This window comes from Micromys minutus, assembly GCF_963924665.1.
Source record: "Micromys minutus genome assembly, chromosome: 30".
Classification (NCBI taxonomy): domain Eukaryota; kingdom Metazoa; phylum Chordata; class Mammalia; order Rodentia; family Muridae; genus Micromys; species Micromys minutus.
In genome coordinates, this window is record NC_137965.1 from 32,710,779 (window position 1) to 32,722,947 (window position 12,169).

The 12,169-nt window shown below is 38.9% G+C and overlaps 1 protein-coding gene across 1 annotated transcript in view; it reads right to left on the minus strand.

The window, feature by feature from the left end:
* Nucleotides 1–12,169, minus strand: part of LOC308440002 (PRAME family member 3-like) — a gene marked incomplete at both ends in the record, with an annotated part of 55,354 nt that overhangs the window by 17,938 nt on the left and 25,247 nt on the right. The window lies entirely within an intron of this gene.

The window sequence follows — 12,169 nt, forward strand, 5'->3', positions numbered from 1 at the left end:
GATGGCAGGAAGCTGAAACTTAAAATCCTCAGTGTTTACTGTTGGAAATGCTTTGTTAGCTAACCACTCCCTAGTCAGACTGTGGCATAGGAGATTCATAAAGTTAATTTACTTGTTTAATGTTATTTTCAAAAATCATCAGATGTTAGCTGGCAAAAACCTCGCCTTAAGCTCACCATAGAAGGTCTCAAACCTCTTTTTGCTGTTCTTAAGAGATGCAAATCCTCTGCAGTTAACTGAGAGTTGAAAGGCTCTGCAGTAAATATAGAGGAAGCTATTAGTTAACAGCAGATATTATATTTGATCAACTGTTGGCTATATGTATTTGTTCTTTTGGCAAAAGGAACCATTAATGTGAATTCATCCTTTTTCCTCTTTAAATAAAGTTTTAACATTCTTTGCTATGTTTATGCAGAACTGTATGATAGAAGGTATTTTTTTTAAGGAGAATGTCTTAACCTGATGAAATATGTGTTCCTTATTCTGAGAAGCAATTAAATTGGTTATGGCTAGATACTGATGTTTGGCATTTTCAGGCAAAATTCAAAATTGATAAATCATTATCTGAAAAACAAGTTGTTAAGGTTCTTTCCTCTGTGCATGCTTTTTTATTTCCTGTAAATTGATGCATGCAGCCCATTGATAATGCAATTGCTGTATCTTGGAAAAGCAGTATATACAATTAAATCACACATGTTCATTATCTTGAATTTGCCTGCTGCAGCATAGATTATAAAATTTATATACTGGTAGCCACTGTTTTTAGATATTGAAAAAATCAGTTAAACTCTAAATTTATATACTGATAGCATATATATATATAGCTAAAGGCCTGCACCAATATATATTTAATTAATGGTTTATAATTGCTTAAAATTGTTCTTTTTTTAGATATTGCTAATTCTTGAGTTTTGCAATTGTTTATAAAATACAACTTAATTTAAGAGAGCGTATTTTCCCATATTTCATAGGGTATTTAAGAGATACTGGATTGCCTGGATCCCTTAGAAAAGGCAGTGTCACAGCAGATTTGTATACCAGGCAGATTATAATCTCATTTTCAGCTACCAAAATAGTAATGGTCTGAGACAAAAATTTAAAATTTCTAAAGAATGTGCATGTCAAATTGTAAATATTTGTCCTGAATGTCCTCAGTTTCTTATACTACATGATGTTGTTAACCCTCAAGGACTTGTACCTAACCCGTTATGACATATAAATATTCCTTATATTTCTGGTTTTAGAGAATTAAAATATGTATTTAAATATTAATACCTTTTCAGGCTGTCTAGTTGCAATCACTTTACCTTGAGAAGCAACTAAATGTGTATAGCCTCTGGACAATTGTGTTCTTAAGAGTTATTATGATCCCATGATTTGGCAAAGAAGTTTTCTATATTTGTAGGGCACATTAGTGCCCATACTGCCCTTCCAAGTCCTCTATGGAGAGGGAATCAGCTTGCAGATGTGTACACTCGCCCTTATGCATTGGCTATAAAAGAATCTAATGTGGATAAGGCTATGCAGGTGCATACTAAATTTCATTTGAATGCAGGATCCTTAAGATTTCATTGTAAAATCATAAAAAAACAAGTTCTAGAAACATGTCCCATGTGTGCAGAGCTCATTTCTGTTCCTAATTTAGGAGTCATTCCTAGGGGACTGAATCCCAATGATATTTGGCTAATGAATCTCACACATGTCCCTTCATTTGGGAATTTATAATTTGTGTATGTTTTAATTGATACTTATTCAAGAATTTTATATATATATATATATATATATATATATATATATATATATCTGCACATAGTAGAAAATATTAAAAGATGTCAAAAATCACTGCTTACAAGCTTTTGCATATATGAATGTTCCCAAAAAGATTAAAACAGATATGGTCCTGCCTATTTCAATAAAGGGTTTATACAATTTTGTTCAGATCATGCTATAATTTATAAGACTGGAATTCCTTATAATCCTCAAGGACAAGCAATCATTGAATGTGCTCTCTGCACCATAAAGATGTATTTGTCTAAAACAAAAAAAAAGGGGGGGGAGCATATCTGCCCTCATGTGCATCTATCCTTAATTTTATATATTCTAATTTTTTTAACTGTAAATTCTGAAGGCTGCTCTACAGCTGCTAGACACTGGAGGGCATGCTCAGTCCAGCAAGAAACAGTGCAATGGAAGGACCTTGCATTGTGGCGGGGACCAGACCTCGTTTTGATTAGTGCTCAGGCCTCTGTTTGTGTTTTCCCTCAGGATTCCGAGTCACCTGTCTGGGCCCCTGAGTGCTGTATATGTTCTATGAAAACTGCAGATTAGCACTATTGTTATTAACAAGGGGGAGGGTTTCATTTTTCTCAACAGGTATGAAGCCGATGTAGGCAGCCGGTGTATGAAGCCAGTGAGTGAAGCCAGTATGTGAAGACAGTGTATGAAGCCAGTGTGAAGCCAGTGTGAAGCTGATGTGAAGGCGGTATGTGAAGGCAGTGTGAGAAGCTGGTGAGAAGCCGCTAGAGGAGTTAATACTTGTAGCAGTGACAAGAACCCCAGAATCTGCACCCATACCTGTGCCAATGGAGCATACCAGAGAGAATCAAGAATATTTTGGCTGCAGCCCTATTAGTGCTGTTTCAGCGGCAATCTTTGTAGCTGTGATCCTCTTCTCCCCACCTTATTGCCATAGCTGCCCCGTGGAATTTTTAGGAAAAGTGGCTGAGGCCCTCTCAACTTAGGTTAATCTAAAATCTTTCATTAACTTGGATATACATTCAATTAGGAATGTTAATTTTGAATTAACTCCGCATTGTTAACAGGAACAATCCTGTGTGGTTTCTGAGACTATTAAAACTGAGATAGAATTAGCTTTTGGTGTGTACCCCTTAGAGCAGTTTAGGCGAGTATCCTCTCTAATATCCCTCAGGCAAGACAAGCCTGGAGCCAAGCTGTCAGCTGGCAGACTAGCAGTAAGCAACCCTATAACCCAAGCATGGTGGAGCATATATAAATTAGGTTACCAAGGACGAGAAAACCCACGGGGTGCTGCTCAACCTAAGACCGAAAATCCACGGGGGCCCATGAGGATATTTCCAAGACAGGTAAGAGCAAGTGTTGAGGTCTAAGCCAGTTCTCTAATTTAAAAAAATAATATTGGGGGAGATGTTGCAATAATCACCCCAACTCTCCTCATCCCCTTGGGATAGAAGCCCCCCCTTTTGTTATGCTATTTTGCCCAGTCACAAGCCACTCCACACCTGACCTTCCTGTTCCCAGTTGCTAAAAGATAATTACAGACTACCACCCTAGGGGGTGACTCTTACACACAGCAGCTGGGAACTTACATTCCTCCCCTGTAATTACCTGGGTGTATAATACTTGGACTACTGTCTATGTGACTGTGACTGCAAGGTGTCCTGAGAGACAGCAGTTCAATATGGAGTAAACTTTCTCTTAACACAAATAATGGACTTGTGTCTTTCTTTCAAACCCTTAGGCCTTCGTCCAGTTCAGAGTTGATGTTAGTGGTGCAGGCACAACAAATGGAGGCCCACAAAGCCACCTCCATATAAAATTGTTATATATAGCAATTTCTCCATTGTGGTGTGCAAAAAAGACAGATCCCATGAAAAAAGCCAAGGCTGAAATCTCTTTTGGTTATCACATCTCATTTTGCGGTTGTGATCCAGATTCTCTGTGCACATAATTATTCTCATCTTCTAACACTGACTTCGACAGTAGAGTTCATTTTACCATAAATGTAAACAACCTTTGCTGTTTGTGCCATAATTTTTTGTCATATATCTTAGTCCTTGCCATGTGTGAGTGAGTGTATGTGTGTGTATGTGTGTTTATACATGTGGGTGTGTATAAATGTTTTCTGGTATCACATTCACGAAAAACCAAAGTGATCCCATATCTTTGCATTTGTTTCTGTTGAGTCTGAGAGAAACTGAATACCCAGGTCATCATCTGAGGTGACCAATCTGATCCAGGTTCACCTACATGGAAGGATCACATTTGGGATATTTTAGGGCCACATTCCTCTGACCAAAATGATGGTCAGTCCTATCACAATAATACCACAGTTTCTAACACCAAGTTCTGTCTTTGTTAAGATTTTACTGCTGTGAAAAGACAGCATTAAAAAGGAAAGTTATAAAGACAACATTAACTTTGGGACTGGACTAAATGTTCAGAGGTTTAGACCATTACTGTCAAGGAGGTAGCACGGCAACATCCAGGAATGCATGGTAGAGGCTGAGCTGAGTGTTCTGCATCTTCATCTGAAATCCACTAGGAAAAGACTGGCTCCCATGTGGTTAGGAAGAGGGAGGGTCTCATTGGCAGCCTCAAACCCCATAGTGACCCAATTCCTCCAATAGGCCATGCCTACTCCAACAAGACCATACCTTGTAGTACTACCACTCCCTGAACCAAGCATACTAAAACCACCATTGTTCAAATAATAAAATTTTCTATTCATTTGAAGTAAAATTGTACTACAAGACATGGCAAATTTTTGTGTAAACGCTGCCATCCCTGAAGTAATCTTGGGAATTTAGAGATAGTTAGAGTCAAATACAATTTCAAATAATAAACAGGTCACTCTGATATGATAATTTTTATATTTGTGAAAATCCATGATGTTTTATTTCTTAAAGCCATGCATGAACTAGATTATAGGCATCAAGAATAGGAGTTATACAATAATCTTGGAGTTCTATTTCCACAGCAACATAAAAAAAAAATCAAGGAAACAAAAAACTTATCTTGAACCATATATGAAATCCATAAATTATTCTTCTTCTAATGTTTTATTATTTGAAATTTCTTTCATGTGTCAATCATCTTAATTATATTGATCATTTTAAGAATCAAATAATACATTAACATATTTCATCTATCTTTTCTATTAATATCTTTTATTACCCAAAAATATCATTAACAGATTTTGAGTGATACCCATAGCTCAAGATCCCAGTTCTATTTCTTGAGTACTAACTTATGTTTCATAGCATAGAGATTAATATTTGAAAATTACACTTAGTAAAAGAACATAATATATTAAAAATAGAATCATTGAGAAACATATGAAAAGCTATTATATGATAGCCCATGACATAAAGTGAGGTTATACAAAATGCATTGCATGTCTCTATAAATTGTCTAATAATCATTTACTTATTAAAATAACCACATTATTATGAGAAAGTTTTTTAATCATTAATAATTTTACAAAAGTCAAAGTAGGAGAAGTTTCTTGAAATCAGACATTAAGAAAATGCTAATTTTTTTATTGTTGATGGGCAACCTAAGTAGTGAGAGCATCCAAATGGTGACCCCAGCACATGTATATTGGAACAAATTTTTCTGGCCTCAATGGGAAAGGTATATCTAATCCTGTTGAAAGTTGGTGTTCCAGGGAAAAAGAATGCTGTTGGCCTAGGTGATGGGAGGTTTGGTGGAGGTGTTTTGGTGGTGAGGTAATGGCAGTGTGTGGTGTGGGAAGATCAAGATCTCAGATGATAAAAGGAGGGGTAACAGTGTGAAGATCTCTGGGAGCATAGACTGGGAGAGAAGCAATGTAAATAAATAAAATAATTTTTAAAGTTCTACTACATAGAGAATCAGAAATTACTACTAATAATAGTTGAATGATATTCGTAAAATATGCTAATATTTATGTTTTTGGTTTTGTTATTGGTTATTTTATGTATTTAAAGTTCAAAAGTTATACCTCTTACCCAATTCTCCTCTGCAAGCATCCCATCTCATCCCCGCTCTCCCTTGCTTCTGCTTCTATGAGAATACTATGCCACCCACCCACTGGCATCTCACTGACCCAGCTTTCCCCTATTGGTTAAGTAAGGATTTCTATTCCTGCACAAAATATCAAGACCAAGAAGCAAGTTTGAGAGGAAAGGATTTATTCAGTTTAGACTTCCATATTGCTGTTCATCACCAGAGGAAGTCAGGACTAGAACTCAAGCAGGTCAGGAAGCAGGAGCTGATGGAGGGATGTCACTTACTGGCTTGCTTCCCATGGCTTGCTCAGCCCACTTTTATTAGAACCCAGGTCTACCAGCCCAGGGATGTGACTACCCACAATGGATTGGGCCCTCCCCTCTTGATCACTAGTTGAGAATTTGCCTTACAGCTGGATCTCATGGAGATATTTCCTCAACTGCCATAACTCCAGCTTGTGTCAAGTTGACACAAAACCAGCCAGTACAATTGACCGGCACCTTGTCAACTTGACATGCAAGCAAATCAATATTTAGCTTCAACCCCTACTTTCTTGTTCATTCCCAAGATCTTGATAAGTTTAAGAGTCCCACAGCCTTTGCCAATTCTTACAATTTAAAATTGCAATACCTTTAAGATATACTGTCTCTTTTAAAAATCAAGGTCTTTTTACAATTCAAAGTCTCTAAACTGTGGGCTCCTCTTCTTTCTTCAAAAGGGAAAGATATCAGGACAAAGTCACAGTCAAAGCAAAATCAACCTCTATCCATCCAGTGTCCGTAAATCCACTTAAAAATTCTGTCTTGGTTATGGTTTTATTGCTATGAACAGACACCATAACCCAGGCGAATCTTATAAATAACAACATTTAACTGTGATTAGCTTACAGGTTCAGAGGTGCAGTCCATTTTCATCAAGATAAGAACATGGCAGCATCCAGGCAGGCATGATACAGCAGAAGCTGAGAGTTCTACATCTTCATACAAAGGAAGCCAGGAACAGATTAAGCATCCTCAGGCAGCTAGTAGGAGTGTCTCCAAGCACCACCTCAAAATGACACACTCCTCCAACAAGACCACACCTTCTAATAGTGCCTCTACCTGGGCCAAGCTTATACAAACCAGAATAGTGTTGCAAACCCTTTGGGCTCCTTGATTCATTCCTTGATTTTATTGTTTTGAACAGATATAAATTACCTAGGCAACCCTTAGAAGAATATCATTAATTGGGCTGGTTTACAGTTTTAGAGGTTCAATCTATTATCATCAAGGCAGAAACATGGCAGCATCCTTGCAGGCATAGTATAGAATTTGAGAATTCTACATCTTCTTCTGAAGGGTGCTTGCAGAAGACTGACTTCCAGGCAGTGAGGAGTGAAGTCTTCAAGTCCATGCCTACAATGACACATCTACTTAACAAGGCCATAACTCCACACACTGCCATTCCCTGGGCCAAGCACATATAAATAATCACATTCTACTCCATGGCCCACATTGGCTTGTTCAAAAACATGAGTCTATAGGAGCTATATCTAAACATAGCATAATACTAAATACATTCAGTTATTCAAAATGACTTCCAAAGTCCTCATAGTCTATAGTGGTCTCAAATGAATACCTCTATGTTGGATGTCAATGTGGTCTTTAGATCTCTAACTCCATTTTTCACCTTTGTTAACTGCAACAAATTTCTTTCTCCTGGCTTGTTTCCACTCATTGTTAGCCGATTTCCTTAGCAGAAATCTCACAGCTCTGGCTTCCTGAATATCTTTGGGCCTCCAAGGCAACTTCAACATTACAACTTCTTGTCCCAATGTCCGGGATCCACACATGATATTCTGGACTTCTCTAAAGGGATTCATTCACTTATCCAGCTCTGCCCTTTGTAGTATTCTAAGCACAAAATGATCATGTTAGATACTATAACTTTGGGCCTCCCTTTCTTCCCTCGCTAAGCCTTTTCACCTGCGGTGGTGCAAACCTGTTTATGCCCTTCAAAGCTGCTTTCTGCCCCATTTGAGGGCTGGGACTTCCCATAATTCAGCTGTTGCTTCTTGGTTCCTCATTAGGTGCTTTCCACCTGAGCAACCTTGTGACTTCTGAGATGTACCTAGCACTTTTCCATGGCCTCATACTTGCTTAGTTGCTGCTCCATTTCTGCTTAAGTGAGGCATAGCCTATAATGGTACTGCTTCTTGGAATCCATCAGAGTCAGCTAAGGAATTTGTATACTTTTATTCAGTTAAGGAGTAGGAATTTTAACATGCTGTCTTCACCATGCATGTTGGCACCACTTTCTCTTCTTGGTATGCAATGAGACAGAGTCTGTCATTCAGAGCTTGTCCTCTTGTACTCTGGCAATTTTCATATCTGCATATTGAGATCCTCTGTTTTGCTTAACCACAGTACCTATTATTTACAGTTGGCTAAGTGAAACCCTTCCAGTCTACAACCCAGGCTAGACTCAAACTAGATATGGTCCTGTTTCTGCCTCCATGTGTAGTATGAGCCTTAACCCTGACTAGCTCTCATTCTTGGTGGTGTACCATCTGTAGACAATGTGCCAAGATGATTCTTTCTGCTTTTCTTCTTAAGATTCATACAATAAGTGCTGGAAAGAAGGTTAATCAGTCATTAGCATCGGCTATACTTCCAGTGAAATTGGGTTCATTCCCATAACATATAGGATGGCTCACCACTGTCTGTGCTTCCAGTTTATAAGACCCAACACCTTCACAAAAATATACATTCAGGCAACATTCTAGTGCATGTAAAGTAAATGATAATAAATCATATAGAAACACAAATGCACATTTATGTGATATTTAACTTATTTATTTTATTTTTTAATCTTTGAACCATGGAATACTGTGTATGTCTAATGGGCATCAGAAGTTATGCTATAAAATGGGGTTATAGACCTTTGGGAGCTTCTTTGTGGATGCTGGAAAATGACCTTTGTGCTCTAACTGCCTAATAATTTCCCAACCTTGCCCTTCTTTGTGTTTTTGTTTATCAAAAATAGATTTTTTCCATAAGTGAATGCAGTGATTACATTTTTTCCACACCAGTTCCTCTGACATTCTCACCACCTCCTCTTCCAACTATATCCACACCCTTTTGTTCTCTCCTAAACAACAAATAGGCAGCTAAAAATGTAGTGGAACATTTATTTAGTCCTAGTACTTAAGAGGAAGATTCAGGTAGATCTCTGTGAGCTGGTCAAGTATTATTTACAAAGTGAGTACAAGGTCAAACAATTACACAGAGATGTCATGTCCTAAGAAACAAACAATCAATTAAACAAACAGAGAAATGAAAGCTAACAAAGGATCATATGAAATAGAACAAAAAGAAATATATTGGAATATGACAAAATAAAAAAATAGAGGGAAAAGAGACAAAGAAAATACAAAAAAAGTACATAGAGATGCAGGACAGGATCACACTCACAAGAGTGTAATAAAAACTCAAAATTGGTAGCAATAACAGACGAGTAAAGGAAGGGGTAAGTTCCCTGTAGTAAGTCCAACAGAGTCAATTTACATGGACACTTGGGGCTCTCAGAGATGGAACCACCACCTAAAGAACATACATTGGCTGGACCTAGGTCTCCCCACTCAGATGTAGGAGATGGGGATCATGGTCATGATGTGGATGCCCTAACTTCAAAAGTTATTGCTTCTTTGTGGGATGTGTTGTTCTAGCTGGCTGCTTTGTCTGAACTCAGTGAGAGAGGATATGCCAAGCTTGAAAAATACTTAAAGTACTAGGGTGAGGGATAGCCAGGGAATCCACTCACTTTGAGGAGAAAGAAAAGAGATATGGGGAATGGAATGTGAGAGGGTATGACCTTGAGGGGAAGCTTTGATTGAATACAAGCCATCCTCCTGCATCAGCCTCTGAGTGTTGTCATATTAGAAGATTGTCAAAGCAACAAGTTCATCTCTTTATTCCAGAAGAGTCAAGTGATTGTGTAAACTGGACAGAAGCCTGCTCAGTCAGTCAACAGGGTCTCAAGGGAGAGAATGAAGATTGAAAAGAAAAAGACAATTAGACAACACTATAACATGACTCCAGACAGTGCAAGGCTGAAGGGAATTTAATTTTCTCCAGACTGCTTACATACCATTTTACGTACTTGCAAAGAATAAAGTCAGTTTTAGGACAAGAAATAATCAAGGAAAATAAGCAAAGTCTTCTGATTAATGTTTTACGGACATATCAGGAAGACCAACATAAAAGTAGTGACACACATCTCTCTGCTGAGTTTTCCTTGAGCTTTGTTAGCCTCCCCTCCCCCAAAAAGATCTTATCTGAACCTACTTCACTGTCCTAGCCCAATTTTGAATTCCTGCCGAATTCCTACAAGGAGGTCCCCAAAAGCTCTCCACAAAGGGATTTGTCATGTCTTTTTACCATGCCAATTGATGGTTTGTGGATGTATGTAGGGAGCCGTTTGTGCCACACCCAAACATGATGCCGGCTTCCTGCCGAGAACTCAGCAAACAGAGCTGTTGCCCAGCCAAGAAACTTAATGCGCATGCGCCACATATGTCATAGCCCGCATACTATTGAGTTACTGGAGGGCGCACCAATCAGGTAGCAACACAAGTTTCTTAGGCATTTATAAGCAGTGCATTTCTCTCCCACGTGGAGAGGGAGTTAATGGAGAGATTGCGGGAGACACCACATGGAGAGATGGCAGAGAGATACCACGTGGAGAGGGACCCGATAGGAGAGATTTCCGGAGATCCCACGTGGAGAGAGACTCCATAGGAGAGATTGCGGAGAGATCCCGCAAGTAGAGAGACTGGGCAGAGAGTTCGCACGTGGGAGACTGCACGTGAGAGGTCGACTATACAGTAGACCCTGGTAGGGAGTCCCTGGCTCAGAGAGAAGTTTCCTGCTCAAGAAGTCCCCTGCTCAGAGTGCTGTACATTAAAGGTTGTCCGCAGAAGAATCTTGTTTGTTGTTGCATGCATGTTCGTACAGGCGGGAAGCATGGGCACGCAACAGATGTATTTACAACAACAGGTTATGGCCCCCGGGTGATTTTCCGTCTGAAACATGCTGCTCACAAATGAAAAAAAAAAAAAAACACAATGATGTGACTTATTCCACCTGGTGATCCTTCAGAAGGAAGCCATAGACAAGAGGATCCCTGTGTGATAGAATTCTAAATTATCTCTAGCTATAGAACAAGGCAGTTGTCTAGGAATACAATCCAAATCAAGAATCTCAAGAGCATAAAAAGAAAATCAATTATTACCATCTGAATGAGGAAGAAGCATGCTTATTGCAGTGGGCTCAGCAGAGAAAAGTCTCCACACATTTCTGCTGTGTGGAGATGAAGATCTAGGCTCTGCCTGTTTATGGTATCCAAAAAATTTTGGAGGTTTTCTATCCAAAGCACATAGAGGATTTGGAACTCAACATGACATTGACTGAGTACACAGTGTCACATTTTACTCCTTTCTTCCGGCAGGTGAGGAAATTTCATATGTTTTTCATGGCACGCACCTCCATGGAAACTTTTATGAATGGCTGGAACACATATGCTAGAGAACAGATGTATGTCAATGAGTTCATTTCGCAGTTTTCCCATCTCAAGGGACTTCAGCATCTCTCCATGAATGGCATGTGCTTTCTAAGCTATGAAGCAGGTGTTCAGGTAAGGATGGTGAGCTAGGTGAGCTCCCAGAGTAAATATTTCACTTTTATTTTAAGGACTCATGGACCATGAGGGAGACATTAGAATGTGGAAGGTATAAGTAGAGTGAATTAAGGTCTCAAATGGCCATTTATGAAGCAGCTGACTTAAATGAGTTAAGGAGTAGGACAAAATAGGTTGTAATTCTTGGTATCATGGCAACCCAATCAATACAAAAGGAAAGGAGGGAGAATGTATTAGGAGCCTCAGGACTCATCCACACAGCAGACAGGCCAGCAGTTGTGCTGAGGTCAGTGATAGCAGTCTACAGTCTGCACTTGTTTTGTTATGGGAAAAAAAATGTTTGAGACCCAGCAGGTTTGAGAACATGAAACAAGGGAGGAAACTTTGAGTCTGTATATGATAAAAGTAATTGTGGAGAGTTCTTGATTTAATGTATTTTCTGCTTGAGATGGATGCCAGAAGATGAACTATAGGACTGACTTGTCTCAGCATGGTACAATACATACATCATACCTAAGATAATATCCTTGAATATCTGGTCAAATTTCTGTTGCAGCAACTACCCTAATTTTATTATTTCCACTCTCCATCACCATTTGCTAGAACTAACCCTCTGGTTTTCTCTAGTCCCTGATGATGCCCCCGGAGACCCTCTCCATCACACACTACCAAATTTCACAGTCAGACTTGGATTCCTTTTCTTTTTCTCCAAGGATCTGTCAGCTAAAGTATCTTAACATGA